This window comes from Rutidosis leptorrhynchoides, chromosome 2 (assembly GCF_046630445.1).
Source record: "Rutidosis leptorrhynchoides isolate AG116_Rl617_1_P2 chromosome 2, CSIRO_AGI_Rlap_v1, whole genome shotgun sequence".
In the NCBI taxonomy this organism is placed as follows: Eukaryota; Viridiplantae; Streptophyta; class Magnoliopsida; order Asterales; family Asteraceae; genus Rutidosis; species Rutidosis leptorrhynchoides.
Window position 1 is genome coordinate 302,968,445 of NC_092334.1, and position 18,918 is coordinate 302,987,362.

At 35.0% G+C, this 18,918-nt stretch overlaps 1 pseudogene; it reads right to left on the bottom strand.

The window, feature by feature from the left end:
• Window positions 1–2,238: 2,238 nt before the first annotated feature.
• LOC139888735 (mitochondrial outer membrane protein porin 2-like) lies at window positions 2,239–3,374 on the bottom strand (annotated as a pseudogene).
• Window positions 3,375–18,918: the final 15,544 nt, after the last annotated feature.

Genomic DNA, 18,918 nt, shown 5'->3' on the forward strand with positions numbered 1-18,918 from the left:
AATAATAGTAATAATATCATAAAAATGATAATAAAATAAAATAAAAATATAAGAATTCATTTAAATCATAAATAAATTTTAATCTTAATTATTTTGTACATTATTTTACATTTTCAATTCAAATGATTATTTTGTATTTTATTAATTCAACTTAATATACACTCTTATATTTATATATGTGTATATATATATATATATATATATATATATATATATATATATATATATATATATATATATATATATTTACATATTTATTTACACACAATTGTTCGTGAATCGTCGGGAATAGTCACAGGTTAAATGAATCCATGTAAATAGTTTAAAATTTTGAGACTCAACATTACAGACTTTGCTTATCGTGTCGATATCATTTAAAGATAAAGTTTAAATTTGATCAGAAATTTTCGGGTCATCACATCTTCACAAATCTCCTACCACTTCAACCTCAGATTTCATCATTTCATATCAGAGATTTCATTATTCCATTTCCATAATCTAATTTAAATATAAAATCAAACTAATTACCATTTATGTTACATATTTTCTTCCACATTCATTCTTGTTTCTCAAATTCCCAAATCACAAACCCTAATCAACACTAAATTCATTTACATTCTCAAATCCTAACCTTAACCCAAATTCATTAAATAGCAACAGCAAAAATCCATGAATATGTTGGTACAAACCAACATATTAATCACCACCACAGCCGTCATCTTCACCCGGAAGCTTATGCAACAGCAAAAATCCACAATTTATGTTGGTACAAAGCTTTTAAAGTGATAGGTTTAAACTGGAAGATGTTCACAGACAACACAAACATTGAAACCTAAATAAAGCTCTTAAAATGAAAATTTCAAACGGAAGCTTATGATTTTAATGTTTGTGTTTAAATTTAAAATTAAAATTAAAATTTCAAACATAAATTGTGGCATCGACGACGGTTCATCTCTTCCGACAGTGGTGAGCAACCGCGATTGAACATCAACTCCGGTAGTCGCGATTTAAACTCCGGCAACGGCGATTAAATCAAGGTTGTTGTTTTAGATCTAATTTGGGTGTTCTCACCGCTTTAGAAATCGTAACTTAGTTTCAGATCTTGAAATACTAATCTAAAAACTTAAATTTTTTTTATTTCATCAATAGAAACCAAGCTCTGGTGATCCGCTGTGATTCAGATCTTGGTTCACTTAGATCAAGTATTTGAAATTGATCTCTCATTTATTTATTTTTTATTTTTTGGGTTTTATTTATGTGTTTTCTTCATTTCGTCAACAGTTGGCTTTTGTTGGTATGGATTTTCTTGACTTAGTTTTGAATATGACCCACGTGTAGTTTAATTTATGTTTGTGTTAGAAATTAGATTGTAATCTTTAAATAGATAGGTTGTATTTTGATTGAAGTGATGTGAATTTAGTTTATGGATCTAGTAATTTTAATTTGATTTTAGTTTTTATAGTTTTGAATGGTGTTGATTTGTGGAGGAAGATGAAGATGAAGATAGGTGATGAAGTTTCTTAAAGAGAAGACAAATCATGGTGACCATTTCAGCAATTTTGGTGCAAATCACAGGGACGATTTTAGCAATTTTGTTAATAAATTAAATAAATAGACAAAAATACCCTCACATGTCTGGCACATGACTGGAGTTAACGGATATTTTTGACGGTCGTCTGTTAGAGGGACTAAATCAGCAACTTTTACAAACCACTGGGACCAAATACATCAAAAAAAAAGCATAGGGACGAAACCAGCATTTTGGTACAAATCACAGGGACCATTTCAGCAATTTTGTCTTGTTTTTTAGTGTAAATTTTATTAAATCTGAAAATAAAGAATGTTATGGCCTTATGGATATGAAATGATGAGTATATTTTTAAATCTATAACACTGATGGTGGTGTATTTGATGGTACCTGTTTGTGAAATTTGCATGTATCAAATTAGGCATGTGAAAATGTTAAAAAATAAAGGGAATGAAAATCTAAAAATAAGTTAATCTATTAAACCTATGTACATTGGCTAAAATACCCTCAAATGCTAAACACGTGATTAAATTTAACGGCCAAAGTTTAACTTTCGTTAGTACTAAGGTCATCCGTGAGATATCGTGAAAGTTCGAGGTCAACGAAATCAAAAAAATAATTTAAGGTCATCCACGTCGTTTTGTACAAAGTTGAAGGACCAACGGCTGAATTTTGTCAAAAATCAAGTGTTACCAGCTCACCTGTTCTCATTAAGGTTTGAGTGCGAGAGCCAAACCAAAGTTAGGAGTTTTTTTTCCAAGGCTTTAGTCTCCAACTCACTAGATAAAGTGACAAATGATTTGGGTACAATCTCGTACTGCAAAAACGCACCCAGTTTTCCATGATTTTTGAGCCTAGCCTTGACCACAGTTTCACCATCAACAGCATACAACCCACCAACTGTGAATGTGTTCTCATATAATGAGAACCTTCTAGTGATCTCCCCTACCTCAGCCGTCTTTTCAAGTTCATCCAAATCGTGTATGTATGCTGCCGAATTGCCTTCCCTTTGTTGCCCCTGAAAATAACACCTAAAAAATATTGGTAAACATATCTAGTGTGATAATTTCATGCATTGCTATTTCTTACAAGTTGCTTACAAGATTATTGAAGCATGTGAATCCAGTTTATTAACGCTTATGCCAGCAGTGTACTTGATTAATCTACCAGAAGATGGTTCATAACCTGCCTCTGCACCAACAAGAAATGTTGGAGTACCAATTGTAGCTGAAAAGTCGACAGTCGGGGTTTTGTTCAAAGCAACTGGTGATGTTATGGCTGTGAAAGTACTGAACATCAAGGTAACCAACTGCCTCTGCACCAACTGGTCGTGATGTTTGGGGATGTTATACATATTAAGATGCGAAGTTATAAAAAAATAGGTACCTTCCCGGATTTGAAATCTGGTACTTTGAGTGATACAATGGTCTTTGTTGAGGGGATAAGCTCGGTGAAAGTCGATGTTGTAGGAATCTGCCACATTTGGGTATATCGATATTAGATAAAATATGAATCAAATGTTATATATCATGTAAAAGTCAAGGTAACCAACAAACCTTTAATTATGTGTCAACTTTGACATCAAACAACACATTATTGTATTTGTATACTGCTCTCACATCAAACCGCCTTTCTTTGTTGCGTTTGATGTTATTTTCTATATGTAACACCCAATTTCCTCAAGATATTATTTATTATTAACTTGAGTTAGTTATCTTAACAATTTTTTGGATAAGGACTTGACTTGCAAGAAAAAGGACCTAAGGTGTAAAGAGACAAGTTGTGCAGGGTTAAAAGTGAATATTTGGCCTAATATTACTCCCAAAAATCTGCTACGGCTTCTCATTTACTCCCTTGAGCTAAAAATAAAAAGATAGAACGAGAGTGTGTTTGTTGGTGACGATTTTTAAGGAAACAAGCAAGAAACATATAAGTTCTTCATGCAAACTAGATTGTAGGTGTAATCAACCTTCTTAATACTTGTTAAACCCATTGGAGCTTGAGATTCTTCATCTTTTCTTCATTCTCTTTTGATATTTGGGGGTTTTGAAACCTAGCTTAAGGTATTAATAACTAGCTCTTTAAACTCGAAATTATGTAGTTAGACGATGTTATTATTGTTAGAAATTAAGGTCTAAGCCCCATTAAAACCCTAATTCGAAAATTAGGGTTAGGGTTTATGGATTTGAGGATTTTGTAAAGATGATGAACTAGTCAAAAATAGAGATTTCTAATTGTGGCTTATTTATTTGAGTCAAAGTATGACTTTGACTTTGGTTGACTTAAGATATCTTTAGTAAATTAAAGGACAAAATCGCTTAAATGGTCCCTGTGGTTTGTACCAAAATGCTGGTTTCGTCCCTGTGCTTTTTTTTTTGATGGATTTGGTCCCGGTGGTTTGTAAAAGTTGCTGATTTAGTCCCTCTGACCGACGGTCGTCAAAAAAGGCCGTTAAGTCCAGTCATGTGCCAGACATGTGAGGGTATTTTCGTCAGTTTCTTTCATTTATTAGCAAAATTGCTGAAATGGTCCCTGTGGTTTGTACCAAAATTGCTGGAATAGTCCCTTTGGTTTGTAAAAAAATTGCTGAAATCAATTTACCTTATCTCCTTCCTCACCTTCATCTTTATCCTCAAAAAAGATGAAAAAACCCTAATTTATTAATTTTCTTCAAACACTCTAATTAACATAACATGGTAAAATCAAACCCACCAAAACTAAAACTAAATCCAAACTATTAAAATTAATCTCAAAACTAAATCCAACCTCAAACTAAAACTAAATCCAATTTACAAAATCAAATTTACAAAATCAAATTACAAAACTTAACTTCATCCTACAAAATTAATTTCACAATGAACATTAGCATTATTTTTCTTTTTAAAATCCTTTTATTTCATCTTATGCAGAACCATCTTCCATCTTCAACCCTTTTATTCAACCACCCATTTTATTCAACCACCTAAACATATGAGCATACCATCTTCCATCTTCAACCCTTTTCTTTCATCTCCTCTAAATCCACCACCACCAAACTCAATCTTCAATTAAAATAATCGATTGAAAACTCTTCACCTACCAAATCCAAATCTAAATTTATCTCACCATGATACCTAAATCAAATCAAACTTTAGAATCTCAAACCAAATCGAAATTAAAATTCTAGATTTAATTCATCATCATACCTGATGAATAAGTGCACCTTCAAATCGAAGAATAGCAGAAGAAAATGGTGCACCCAGATCTAAAAATTGGATTTAAAAATAGTATGGTGATGATGATAATATAACAATTGGAATTAGCAGTACCTTCAGATCTCACCTCTTCAGATCGATGAACAGCAGCAAGTTAAGATCGATGAAAAACTTGGACCACGATAAACAACAACAAACAACGAAGGGTATCTGATTCCGGTTGATTCCGGTTGATTATGATGGTTTCACTTCGCCGGTTTTAGTACAGGTAACTCGTCGCCAGAACTGATGTAAATCCATTGCTGCTGCTATTTTTTTTAGTTCTAGTATGATATAGGCTTTAATTTTGTGTGGTTATGGTTGAAGAAGATGTGGGAACAGATTATGTAATCGATGGATCTTGTTTCTCAATTTTGTAGTGTGTTTTTTTTTTCTTTAAATGTACGTAATTGATGGATCTGTTTACCTTAATATTTGATTTTAATATTGGATTATTTTTCAAATGTGTTAATGAATGTGTATTTTTTTTTTTAAATTTTGATTAGATATAGATATGATGTGGTGTAATCTGGGTTTAATTATGTTTTGTGATGAATTTGGGTGGAGACTTTCATGGTTGATTTCAGCAATTTTTTTACAAACCAAAGGGACTATTCCAGCAATTTTGGTATAAACCACAGGGACCATTTCAGCAATTTTGCTAAAAAATGAAAGAAACTGACGAAAATACCCTCACATGTCTGGCACATGACTGGACTTAATGCCCTTTTTTGAAGACCGTCGGTCAGAGGGACTAAATCAGCAACTTTTACAAACCACCGGGACCAAATCCATAAAAAAAAAAGCACAGGGATGAAACCAGCATTTTGGTACAAACCACAGGGACCATTTCAGCGATTTTGTCAAATTAAAGAGGTGATGGAATTGGTAATGAAGTAAGAAGACTTACAAGTTGTAAGTCTTGTACTTTTGTCTAAATGGTGTTAAAATGAGTTTTTGGGTCAAGTGAGTTTTAGTAGTAGATTTGATAAATTTGAGTTTTGAGAATTGAGAATACTTATTGTTATAAGTCTTAAAACTAGTCAAAAGATGTGTAGAGGTAAGATTGTGGATTAAATGATGAACCCCAGGTGGTTGACCTTGTTTGACCAAATATGATTGTAAAGTGATGAGTATGTATTGAATTGTTGAATAGGTTGAATACTCAAAATATTGGCTTGTGGATTGTTGTGCATTGAACTTGGTTGTGAATAAATTATTTGCGGTTAAGGTGACTTCATAGTATATATGTATATGTATGTATTCGATTAATTGTGGTGGCTCTAGTGTGTCGAGTGTAACACCGACCATTTTTTTTATAACATAGCGGAAGACTTTTATATTGAAATCACAACATTAAATACATCACATCAGAAATCCACATAATTAAGTTTAAGTTTACACGACGGTATTACTTATTACAAAATACATGTTACAAAAGTCCACATCAGAGTTCACACGTCAAACATGTATTCAACACTAACATCTGTCCTAACTAGCAGTACTTAAACTTGCAAGGAGGGAAATGTGGGGAATTAACATAACGCTAAGTGAATGGAATCTATTTAACAGAGATCGCATAAGTACCACACATGCGAACAACAACACTAGCATGCTAACAACCAACTAGCATACAACATAAAGACAATACAAGGATCGACGGGTTGTACGAGCACACGGCTCCTAGCTGATCGGGCTAGAGTCTATCGATAGTCCTTGCTACACAATTCACAACATAGTTATTCGGATGCAGGGGATGCGTCATTCAATACTATACTCCACAATCGGTAGTCCCTGGACCCAACCTCCTCAGGCCTGGTTGACCTCATACGAACTCTAACCTCCTCAGGCCCGGTTATGAGTCCCCAGCCTCCTCTGGCCTGGATAGTGCCAAACACAGTGCGCACATAATATCAGATAGCCACAGTAAACATGCAATCATCTAACTAGCATGGCAATCCTTATTTAAACATGGCAATATCACTAATTTAAAGCATGGTAAAAGAATAAATCACAATAGCAGATAGACCCACTCACCAATTACCAGCAACTGCTCAGTTATTATTTCTGAGCTTCCTCGTTCTTATCTCCTGAGAACAACCAAAACCAAGTTAAAATAGTGTTCCAATCAAAATTAGACACACTGACAGCACATTTCAGCAAATCAGTAAAAAAAATGTTCGCTAAAAATTCATGCTTAACACATGCATTTTCAAAATTTACATCCTGAAAATCATAAAATACGCGGACAGCATAACTGCTATAATTCAACACTTAGTAAAATATTTTGCCCTCAAAGACACACGGTCGACTGTCTCACACAGTCGACCGACTGTGTCCACACACTCGGTCGAGTGTCTTCTCACTCGGTCGACTAACTAAGTCAAATCATCTGGTCAGAATTCATACACACTCGGTCGAGTGTGTCACTCAACCGGTCGATCGTCTACACAGTCGGTCGAGTGTCAGGAGACACTCGGCCGAGTGTGTTCATCTGATGAAGAAGATGAACACAGTTACGGGTTTAACCCAAAATTCGCCATTTCTTGCTGTAGAGCTCGTTTCTTACCTTAAAACAGACCAAATTAAGTACACTAAGCATCAATAAACACAACCCACAAGATTTTGACACAAACTACATGAAAATCAACCATTTTGACCCAAATTGAACTTTTAGTAAAATTAATACAAAAACTCTATTTTCACAAAGATTAGAGCTTGAAACACTTCGAGTCTTACCTCAAAAGACTCAGTAAACTGTAAGGAACAAGATGATACACAAGATTTGAGCTCTACAACACTAATTAGCAATCTAGGGTTTGATGGTGAAGATTAAGTGAGTACGGGTGTGTTTTGGGAAATTTCTAGAGAGATGGAGAGATAAGGGAAGAAAAGGCAGCACAATATACTTATTTGGGGTTAAAATCCCATACCCCATCTCACACGGATATTTATCAGTTATCTGAAATATTACGTACCTCGTTAGGCGCCCCTAACGGACTCCAAATTAAATAAACAAACTTGTTATGTGACCCTCGTCACAAAATGGTCTTAACAAAATAATAAAATAACACTATTCACATAATTAAAATAAAAGCATATAAAACACATAATAAAACTCTAAGGGAAAAATAGTCCACTTACAACTAGCCCGGTTTTCAGTCTGTTACATCGAGACACACTAGAGTATAATTTGTGGTGACTCTAGTGTCTAGCTAGAGTATAATTTGTGGTCATGTAAATTGTGGTGACTCTAGTGTCTAACTAGAGTATAATTATGGTGGCTCTATAGAGTATTATTTGTGGTGGCTTTAGAAGTGTTTCAGAGCACTCTAAAGTAAGTGGTTGACAAATAATGCGATTTGTGGTGAACTTACTTCTCGGATGTAAGTGGGGCTCTTATGGTGTTGGTGATGCCTTAGTTTGCCCGAGTATAATTGATTATGTGCATATTTATGCTTATATACTATGTTCTCACTAATCTTTGCTTACTCGTTGTTGTTCACATATTTTATAGGTAATAGATTGGATAAAGGGAAAGGTAAACTTGACGGGCTACTTGCTAGTGTGAAGATTTCTTTTGAATGCTTGCTTGTAGCTAACGCTAGTGCTTTTGGTAGTTTTTGGTAGTTGGGTAGCTTATCCCGATGATCATGCTCTTGTTACTAGTGTCAATATAATCATTTTGTCATAATGGGTGAAGATCACCACTTGTTGTTTATATTTGGTCATCTAAAGTTTAGTGGTTTTATGCAATGCTTAAACTTGTCAAAGGTTATTTTGAATGTAATTGATATTTTAGAAGCAAGTTATGTTGTTTGTTGGAATTTGAAATGGGTCAGATGTTAACTTGGTCGAAAACAAAAAATTAGTACTTGGTGGTGCGCCTTGCGCACAGGTTAGTAAAAAAAAAACGTGAATTTTCGTGAGTCGGGTTGTGATCGTTTCACTATAATGAAATAATAGGCAATTATATTAAGATGCCTTGAACCGGTTCAAAGTTAATCTTCTCTATACTAGTTAAAGGCTTTAAATACGCTGAAAATGCAGAAAAAAACGAAGGAAATATGAGCAAAACTTTTACAAGTATAGGTGTATTTCTACTTAAATTAGCCATGTTACAGACTAGACAAACGCTTTAATTATCAGACCACTTTTCTTTAGTTTATCAGACAATTATAATTTCTAAATAAGGATCTCTAACTTGCGATTAGTTCCGGGTTCCAAAATTTGCCATTAAAAAGATCACTAGTTCAGTTTTCAAAACAACATAATTTATAAAAGAAAAGAACCTAAAATGTCTCTTCCTCCCACCAGCTTTAGCCTCCCACCACCACCTCCACCACTCCCTCCTCCACCTCCTCCCCCACTGGCAATCACCACCCCCCCCCCCCCCCCCCCCCCCACTTAAAACCCCCACCCCCATCGACATCCTTCCCTCCTCCACACTCAAAATCATCTTCCTGCCCAAGATCCGGCCAACAAATTACCACAATCTACGTTGGAGGTCTAACCAATCAAATTTCTCCTTTACAACTCTCAAATTCCTTTATCAAATTTGGATCTATCCAGAGAATTTCATGGTTAAGAAACCGTAATTACGCTTTCATTAAATTCAAACACGCTTCTCAAGCAGATGAAGCAAGAGATGATATGAATGTTTGTATCTTTTTTGGCAAGAAAATCATTGTAGGTCATGCTAAATCCGAAATGAGGCTCACTAGTCACTTCAACAAGCATAAAAAACTGCTCCAGCCACTTCACAACAGTCCGGTTATTTTGAGTACGATGATATTCTATTTCAAAGTTTAGGAAAATCCGTTATGCTTATCGATCGAACCCTTATTTTCAAAGAGAAAGTGCTCAGGTGGCTGAAGAATAGAAACATTCTCGTGTCATCTTTAAGTGTTTGGGGTATTTATGGATGCATCGTTAATTGTTTAAACTCGGAAGGTCACGATAGAGCTATGCAAGGACCATCATTGGACGATGACGAATTTTTTTCAGTTCATTCCATGGTTGATAGAAAAGGTATTTTTTTCACGCTTTACTTGGCTTAAAATACAGGGGTTACCTTATGAATGTGGCACGCCAGATAATGTAATTGCCATTGCCAAAAATTTCAGTAATATGCTATGCGTTGATAGATCGACACAAAGAAAAACATAGTCATGTTTTTCTTATGTCTTTACAGAGGTTTTAGAGCCAGCTGAAATCCATGAATATCAATATCTTAAATTCAAAAACTCTAAAATCTATAAGGTTTGGGTGGAAGAGGATAAAGTACATGATGTTAAAGACTCTCTGTTCTCAGCTTTTGACGCTGATTGTTTTAATGCTGAGATTATAAGGTTGCCCACTTCTATTCTTTCCCATGTTATCACACCGGAGATTATTGTTCAACCACTTTCAGATGACCTTTTGCAAGAAAATGGGTCTGCAAATTCAAATGCAAATCCTTGTCACACGTGTATGGATATTGGTGAGAAAGGTGGGAACAAAAAGGACTTTTTACCTGCATCTATTAATGAATTAGAGTTTGCAAACGACATGTACAACCATGTGCTTAATATTTTCAACAACTTTCAAGATAAACACATATCTAAATGAGACAAAAAAGCAGTTCCTTTCCAACAAAGTACCAAAGTACCACCCCTAAATAATGTAACTTCTACTTCATCAGTCACTTTACTACCTAACCAAGTCAACCTATCCCTTTGAAACCCAATGAACCAACTTCCAATGTTATCTCTAAATTGCCATGTCCTACGCCTACTTGCCAACCCACATGTTCCAATTTTTTAGACAACTTTCAAAAAGATAAAGAAATACAAGCAAATGAATATGCTTAAGGTGTCAATGCAACCAATTTAAAACCATCCAAAAGTAAAAAGAAAAAGCTTAAAAGGCTAAATCTGGCAATCTAGATAAAAACCCTTTCGCTGGCTCATCGGTTGCAGATTCAGAAGACGACGAGTTAGACGGTTTTACTGATCCAATTAGCGAACAACTACACTATAATCAGTCTATTGTAAATGGTGAATTAGTCAACCCTAATAAGCAAGTAGTTCAAATAAAAAGGTATAATGACTTCTTTAGTGGTATGAAAAATTATGGTGAACCTCCAACTCCTACTCACAAAAAAGGCCAATGAGAATAGAAACTTGGAACACGAGAGGTTTGGGTTCTCTGGATTGGGATTGAATGGTTGGAAGATTGGTGGTTTAATATCATATTCTGTTTTTAGCAATTCAAGAATTTCAAGTTAAACAAGTTAAAATTCCGGTGATGAACGAGATATAAAAACATCACATGTACATATTGGATTGCGTGACGATTACTTTAATTTGTTTAATGTGGTTATTGATTAATATTGGATTGCAACATATTTAGATATCATTCCTACAAACGTATCTTCATTTGGCTAGCAAGAAATAACGCTCTTTTCAACAACGAGTTTACATGTTGGACTACAATTGTGAAAAAAGTCAAAGTTAAATCTTTCGAGTGGGCGACAAATGCAAAGTTATGTTATTCACATCAATTCTACATTTGGAATTCAAATTCATGGCTTCTACTACAAGCAAGCTCGATATCTTCATAGGCTTCTGTTGTGTATTTACTAGTTCAATGTTTGTGGCAGTACTATTTCCTTTTGTAATCTTATTTCAAGCCTATATCCTTTAAATTGGATCACTAAAGGCATGTTCTGTAATAGTCCAGTTCATTTTTTTGATGGTTTGCCTTGTTTTAATTTAATATACCTCTTTATTTTTTGCAAAAAAAACAACATAATTTAAAAAATATTGATAGTTCCCCTTCTTAATTCGGACCTTCCTTTGATCATTTCACCAACTTCAAGAACCCTGATTAATGCATATCCATATGATTCAGTGGGCTTAGTTTATTAACAAGATGGGCTGCTTATTTGAGTTTCGGATTAAATGGGCTAAAGGGTTATTTGGGCCGAAGGAATGAAGCTAGCAGCAGCTACTGGACGCGGGGATCAAGGGTGGATCTATATTAGATCCAGTGGTAGCACGGGCTACCACTGGATTACGCAATGCAGTTGAAATTTTTTGAGGTTTTTAACTAATGATACTACTGGATGGTGTAATTTTTTGTGTGTGACACCACTGGATAGTGTAATTTCTTTTTTGGACTTTTAACTTGTGACACCAGTGACTACGAAACCTAGATCCGCTAGTGGTGGGGATTGTTGGTTTTATTTTTTGATACAAAAATTGATATGGTTACTTTGTGAAGGATGTTATCCCACATAGGTGGGAGGAGAAAGTTGGAGGTAGGTGACTTGGTTATAAAAGGAGGGTTAAGTCCTCATTCCAATTTGCACCAATCAATACACTTTAAGTATTTGATTATTTCTTTTTTTGTTACCCTTGTTTGAGAGTTGTATTAGTTAAATATTTTGGAGAGTGTAGTTGGCTTAAGAGAGTCGTCTATATCATTGTAACAATTTGTGATATAGTGTATTTCTCTCTTTGGGGGCCGGTGGTTTTTCTCCTGTTTTGGAGTTTCCACGTTAAATCTTGTGTTGTGTATTATTTTTATTTCTTTACAATTATTGTTGGGCTGAGTGGTGGGAATTAGTGAGACCATAATTTCCAACAACTAGTATCAGAGCGTCAGGTTTGACGGGGATCTCGGTTATAGGAGTCGAAGTATGCTCTGTGGTTGCCACGGGAGTGGATCGTCCACATCAGAAACGAGTTCTATTGATCGTATAGGGTATCTGGTTAGACAATATTTTTTTTGATTCATAGTAATAGTTGGATTTGTTAGTGGCGAGTTGTGGATTTCCGATTTAAAGGGTCCTGTGTCATGACCCTACTTTTTCCGTTATCTTTTATCGTTAATTATTTAACGACAGTTAACTGTTAATTGTGCTACGTCATTTATATGACCTATATTATTAAATTAATAGTAATATATTAATTATTGTGTGTTATATGAATATTTGTATTCATATTTTGAGTTATACGTTTCTACGTGTCGCGAATTTCTATCCGACAAATCTTTTCGGTTTTCAAACCAACGGTCGCGTTTTTGGGATATTTAAATCCTAATTATTTTAAATATGATATTTTAATATCATATAATTATATAGAGTATTTATATTTATTTTTAGTCGCGCGTTTGTTATCTCTCCGATTTTTAAATCGCGTAAGCGTGTTTTCGCGTTTCGGGATTCGTTCGGGCTTTCGGGCCACTAGGATTTAATCACATTAGCAAGATGGCCCACTAGTGGGGCCCACCCATCCAAATCGGCCGAACTCCATAGGGGGGGGGGAGCCTTTTTTTTTTTTTCTTTCCATTTTCACATTACACCTTATTTTGATAAACCTAAAGTTTTAATTTTGCTCTCCTTTCTCCCTTTCTCCCTTTTTGGCGATGACACCCACACCCCACAACATCATCTTCATCAATCAATTTTATTACTTGGATCATCAAATCGTTTATACAATCGGATTCCCCATTCCGTTCTCTACGCGATTATACTTCTTGTTTCTTGATTAGGGTATAAACCCTAACCCTAGAACTTTTGATTTTTCTTTATTTCTCTGTATTTTGATTATATATTAATAGTATGATGATTACTTGTTGTTGTAATGGTGTTTGTATGCATAGAATTACTCATAAACACATGTTTTCGGTTTGATAAAATTGGGACAGCAGCTTTTTCGTGTATTTCTGATATTGTGACTGTTATAAAAGTTAAAATAAAGTATCTAGATGAGTTCCTCTCATCAAGACATTAATTTTAGACTCCGGATTCATGTCGTTTCGATTCCCGGAGCCCTAAATATGATCAAAGTGGTATTTTGTTAAGATTGAATTGTGATATTGGTATGAACCAGGTTTGGTCCGACTTTGTGACCATATTTTGTGACTTTAGGGTGTGTTAGTGTGTTAGGACTGATGGTGGGACGAACTTTCATGTTCGGGTCATCTCAATCCGAGCCACGAATTACCCGTTATGTCAAAAACACGTTTTTGAGTGAATTGAAGTTCCAAGTAGTGTATTGGCTGTACATCACGACTTTTGGACTGTTCTTGGGGTGTTCTTGAGGGTACCAAAGTGTCGGGTGGTTTGCTTAGGCGGAGATATATGTATGGCTCGCTGAAAACTGACACCCGGGGCTCAGGATACGACCCGATGAACTTTTGATTTAAAACTTATGACTAAGTATTAAACTTATGATATAAATAATGGATTTCATTATCATTTAATTACTTATGATAAAAAAATTAATTATTATTATTTAAGACTTATGATATATATTTATTATATCATTTAATTATTACTTATGATTTAATTAACATTTAATTAAACTCATGATTAATGATACTTTTATTATTAATGGAAATTACTTATGATAAGTATTAAACTTATATTATGAGATTACTATTATAAGACTTATAATAAGGATTAATTAATTATTTAATTATTATAAGGCTTAGTTATTATTTAATTATAATTTAATTATTAAATACTTATGATTTAATAATTATAATTAGAAACTTATGATATGATTAATAATTCATTATTAATTAATAATACTTATGATATGATTTAAAATTTATTATTAATTAATAATACTTATATTATGACTAATATTTAATTAATTAATTAAATACTTATGTTATATTAAATATATCATTTAAACTTATATTAACTTTAATAATTCATTTTAATTTAATTAAACTTATGTTATGACATAATTAGACATATTTAACTTTAACAAACGTTATAAGTTACATTATTATTATAACTTACACTTTTAAAATTTACGTTGACTAAGTTTGACCAAGGTTGACTTTTGAGTTGACTTTTGGTTGACTTTGACTTTCAGTTGACTTTTGTTGACTTTCTAATTAAGGAATCTTTCCTAACTTATAAACTTTCCTAAAATAGCAACTTTCTAAATTTGGAAACTTTCCAAAAATAGAAACTTTTCAAAAATAGAAACTTTCCAAAAATAGAAACTTTCCAAAAATAGAAACTTTCCAAAAATAGAAACTTTCCAAAAATGGAAACCTGCTAAAAATAGAAAGTGTGTGTCCGTAAGCTGTTCCAATCAAACCAATGCATATTGAGTACTGTTCTCTGACTACTTGCAACATGTACAATAGCTATCATGCTAAGACTTGACCTAAGTTAGTTATTTATATCGACCTGCTTTATTTATAGGTCGGCGTTGTGATCATTCCTGATCACTGTACTACATTTGCTGTTTGCTTATTTGTGTTGGTTACTTCGTTACTATTAAGGTGAGTTATAGTCCCGTTTTTACATACTTTTCAAAGTATATTTTTGGGAAGTGATTACATGCATTTTATTTCACGTTTAGACACAAGTGACAATTAAATTTAAATTATTCATTGTGAGTTGGACAAAAATATTCCCTAGTCTGGTAACTGTAATCATTGGTTTCTACCGGTGAACGCGAATCCTACGGATAGATCTATCGGGTTTGACAACCCCATTTCGAGCTAGTCGCGCTAGCAATTTATAATCGAAATATTTAGTACTTCGTAATTTGTTGTAGATACACTGTCCAGTGTATATTTTTATTGTGTTTGGCAAGGGTAAATAAAGGGTTAAGTGGTTACCAGATGGCTCATTGATAATGGAATAATGTTTAATGTTTTCTAACATTTTTAAATCGTGTGGTCTAAAGTTTATTCAATTATTTAAACCTATAATTCACTCAACCTTTGTGTTGACAGTTTACTCGCTTATTTTCACAGGTTCTTGAGTTTATGTGATGCTTCCGCTGTGTTTAGAAGAGTCTGCATGCATTTGGCAGATTTTTATGAAACAATTTATGAAACTTTGGCTTGCATTCAGTTTTTGAATAATTAATACTTGTAGGTTGTTGACAATGTTTTGTGTCAACTTTGGATTATTAATATGTTGGGTTACTTTTAAACTACATATTTTGGTATGCTTTCCTTTTTGGGAAACTTTTGAAATAAAAGAATGCAATGTCGTTTGTTAAATTCATTTAAGTGCGATCAAGCTGTGGGACCAAGTGACGGAGCCGTTAAGTGTATTGACGGGGCCATCACAGTTGGTATCAGAGCTCTGGTTGTAGGGAACTAGGCAGTCTTAATGTGGTCAACCCGTGGTTCTTAGGGTGCATTAGAGTCTAGTCTACAGCTCGACCCTTTTGCTATAGCATTATTATGCATTTTATTTTGTATGAGTTATATAATTAGCATTTATATCTTTTAGTATGTGGTTTGCGGTTTTACTATTTACAGATGTCGACTTCGAGCGATAACTCCGCAGCTGCTCCTGCTCCTCCGGCTGCTGCCAGACCTCGTGCTGGTCAACCTTTGATCGATGATCCTGTTCACTACTACTTTTCCACCCTTACTCATATGAACAGGGCATACAATGAAGTGACGCGTATTAATGCTCTTAGTGATTGTATGCGTACTTTGCCACATAACGAGATGATGGACCAGATTCGAGCTAGTATGGACTCGTTTGTTAGCTTCAAGAATAATGTTGGGTTCGAGAATCGTAAGCGTAACTGTGAAGTTGACGCTAAGTTCGAGGCTCTAGAGAGCACAGTTCTTGGTTTGAAGGCAGAGTTGGAAGAAGTGAAAGAAAAGTTGCGGAAGTATGAGCCTCCGGCCGAGACTCATGCTGGCCCAGCTTATCACACCCGCTCTAAGAATATGTGATATGATGATTCATGATTGATAATTTATTTCATAAGACTTAATGTCCTTTCATACATACATTTTTGGGTTATGTACGGCGTTTTACAGAGGATTTTATTAAGATTTTGTTATAGGATGTTTTCATTATGTATGGATGGTTATTTTTATGACATCTATTATCATTATCACATTTTATTTCTGATGTTGTGACTCTTGGCATGTTATATTATGCGTAATGTAGATCATGTATGTTTGGTGCTATGTATGTTGTATGATGTTATCATAAAATATGTATGCATGTGGTGGTTATTTCTATAACAATCATAACTGTCATGTTATTACTCATAGTGTTTACTGACTATTATTTTAATGGTTAATCTTTTCGTGTTCAGTCTATTCCTTTATAACACTGGTATTATTCTTAGTACTAATGGTTGTGCTATTCTGTTTTGAAGATCATGCCTCCTAAAGAGTCCAACGAAGCCCGTATCCAACATCTTATTACCGAAGGGATAGCTGCTGCTGTGGCAACAAATGCAAATGCTAATGCTAATGCGAACAACAATCAGGTGGGATGCTCCCACAAAACGTTCATGGCAAGTCGTCCACAGGAATTCAGTGGTACAGAAGGACCCATAGGACTTACCCACTGGTTCGAGAAAATCGAGTCTATTTTCAGGGTTAGCCGAGTCCGAGAGGAGGACAAGGTTAGTTTTGCTAGCTGCACTTTGAAGGATAGTGCATTGACCTGGTGGAACAACTTGGTTAATAGTTTGGGAAATGATGTGGCTTATGGCTTAACTTGGAATAATTTCAATAAAAGAATGATTACCCGCTACCGACCTAGGGGTGAGCTTAAGAAGTTAGAGGTTGAACTTAAAAACTTGAAAATGAAGGGCACCGAATTAGATGCCTACGAGCAGAGATTCTTTGAGTTGACTTTGTTGTGTCCTAATGTTTATGCCGATGAGAATCTTAAAATTGAAGCTTACATTGATGGGCTATCCAAGAAAATTGAGCATGGGGTTGAATCTAGTGAGCCCCAGACTATTGAGGCTGCGATGTCTATGGCTCATAAGTTGAATGATAAGATCTTGAGAAGAAGCAAGACTGCTGTAACCGAACCCTGTGAAGAGACTGTTAAGAAAGCTGATAATGGGAAGAGAAAGTGGGATAATAACCGCAATCAAAGCTAAGGTAAGAAGAAAAAGCAGGATACTTCTGGTTCAAATAACCGCAGTCAGCGTGTGTGTCTACGTTGTTACAAGGCTCATGATGGTTTCTGTACCGTAACTTGCAAGAGGTGTTCCAAACAGGGACACATTGCTAAGGATTGTACGGTGCTTCTGCCGGGTTCTGCTACTCCTACCGCAGGTGGTAATAATGGTAATAATGCTGGTAATAGAGGTGAGAATGGTAATGGTAATGGTAATGGAAAGCAGAAAAATGGTGGTAATCCGAGAGTTTGTTACGAGTGTGGGAAGCCGGGGCATTTCAGTGATGCCTGTGCCAACAAGAAGACTGCAGAGACTGCACGAGGAAGAGCATTCAACATTAACACTGGGGATGCTGAGGAAGATCCTAAACTTGTTACTGGTACGTTCTCGGTCAACGATTTATCAGTTTATGTACTATTTGATTCAGGGGCTGATTTGAGTTTTGTGTCGAGTAAATTAAGTCCAAAAATCAAAACACCGTTAACTCCTTTAGACAATACTTATGTTGTTGAAATAGCTAATGGTAAAGTACTTACTGGTAAGACTGTGCATCGTAAATGTAACATTAGTTTGGCTGGTAGGGATTTCGAGATAGATTTGGTACCGATTGAACTTGGTAGTTTTGACATTGTCATTGGGATGGATTGGTTATCTGTGAATCGTGCTGAGATTGTGTGTTATGATAAAGCTATTCGTATTACTAATGTGGTTGGAGAGCCGCTGATGGTTTTTGGAGATAAGAAATGCAGACAGTTAAATCTTATTAGCTGTTTGAAAGTTCTTAAACATCTTCGCAAAGGCTGTCATGCTATTCTAGCCCATATTGTTGATTCCGATAAAGAAACGAAGAGCGTTGGTGATGTTCATATTGTTAGAGATTTTCCCAAGGTATTTTTCGAAGATTTACCTGGCCTCCCGCCGCAACGCGCGGTAGAATTTCAAATTGATCTTGTTCCCGGTGCTGCTCCTGTAGCACGTGCTCCTTATAGTCTTGCGCCTTCCGAACTTCAAGAATTTTCAAGTCAACTCCGTGAGTTGTTAGACTAGGGTTTTATTCGTCCTAGTTCGTCCCCTTGGGGAGCTCCTGTTCTGTTTGTTAAGACGAAGGATGGTTCTTTTCGTTTGTGCATTGATTATCGTGAGTTGAACAAGCTTACTATTAAAAACTGTTATCCCCTTCCGAGAATTGATGATCTGTTCGATTAGCTCCTGGGTTCATCTGTTTATTCAAAAATTGACCTTC